Here is a 1,303-nt window from a genome sequence, read left to right as displayed (position 1 = left end):
CCCTGCAATCGGGCAGCCCCGCGACCCTCAGACACTCCCCTGGACCTGAGCAGCAGCACGGGGTTTGCGGCAGGTCCTGGGGGCTGCGGGACAGATCGCTGGGGCTGCACAGAGGGACGGGGTTCTGAGCGCTGCTGGGCAGTCGCGCATCACGAGCCAGGGCTCTGCTCCTCTCGGTGCCCTGGGGATGATTTCCCAGCTGCAGAGAAGAGCCTGAGGAGCCCTACAGCGGGTCAGCTGCAAATTGCTGCCTTAGTTCACATTGGATCTATCCCACGGGCTTGCTGCAGGGGTGGTCAGGAGCTGCCAGCACCCCCTGCCCCCGCGGGATTCACCGCCGGTACCCAAAGCGCCGGGCAGTTTCCACATGCACCTCAGCAACTCGTGCTGCACTTAACCATCCACCCGAGAGCACGCTCACTGCCTAAAACCAGGGAGCCACCCCCCAAAGGCATTGCCCGTCTTGCCTCAGGCAAAGGCAGCGACGTGGCCCAGGCGAGTCCCGGTGAAGGACAAGTGGTATCTACGTACCAGCATCTACAGGCAGCAAAGTTACCAAAGCAGCACCAACACACAGAGCGAGCCACCCCCCCATTTAATCACGTCCAGGATCTACGCACACCACGCTGGGCAGGATGCAAAATGCGCAGCTACGTTTGTATTCTGTCCCGACAGACGTGCTGCTGGCAGTAACACGGGAATACGTCTGTCTGCAGGACCACAGCCCAGGTATCTGCCCGGGTCGCATTTTGTCCGAGCAGCCTCTGGCCCAACGAGCGCAGCGGAAGCTTCGTTCCACGCTGGTTTAGCAGCTTGCAGGGACTTTATGGTCAAGCAAACAGTAAAACGGTTAAATTATCCGATCCCAGTGTGAAAGTTAATAGGCTCGTGTTGTCGGAATCACCGTGGAGGAAAGCATGACTACTCATCTGGGCAAAAATCAGAAGCCAATCAAGCCAAGAGTGTTTAGAGGCTGGATTTCCCTCCAAGGCAAAGGCAAACGATGCTCTGTTCTGTTCCGTAACACGGCAGGCCCGTTAAACGTATTAGCTGAGCTGCCGGGTAACGCCTGACAATTAAAGCAAGCCTTGGCTCTTCATGCCCGCTGTCTTCCACCAAACCAAACACCTCAGGGGCGCGGAGCCGCAGCCAGGACCAGGGCCAGCCCTGGCTGTCAGAGCCCCGACCTGCGGGGACAAAGCAGGCAGTAACGAGCACCGGGGGCCGCCAAAGGTCGTTATGGCAGCAACACAAACGAGGAGCGGCCCCCACCGCGCGGTTGCCCCTCCTGCCGCGCAGGCCC

At 59.9% G+C, this 1,303-nt stretch overlaps 1 protein-coding gene across 1 annotated transcript in view; it reads right to left on the bottom strand.

Annotated features, from left to right (window-relative positions):
- ZMAT4 (zinc finger matrin-type 4) overlaps positions 1 to 1,303 on the bottom strand; it is a 103,774-nt gene that overhangs the window by 82,709 nt on the left and 19,762 nt on the right. The gene's annotated exons all lie outside the window — the stretch shown is intronic.

Source organism: Egretta garzetta, unplaced genomic scaffold, assembly GCF_000687185.1.
Source record: "Egretta garzetta isolate BGI_Z169 unplaced genomic scaffold, ASM68718v1 scaffold481, whole genome shotgun sequence".
In the NCBI taxonomy this organism is placed as follows: domain Eukaryota; kingdom Metazoa; phylum Chordata; class Aves; order Pelecaniformes; family Ardeidae; genus Egretta; species Egretta garzetta.
Note: the sequence above shows the minus strand (reverse complement) of the source record. Positions and strands in the feature narration are given on the sequence as shown.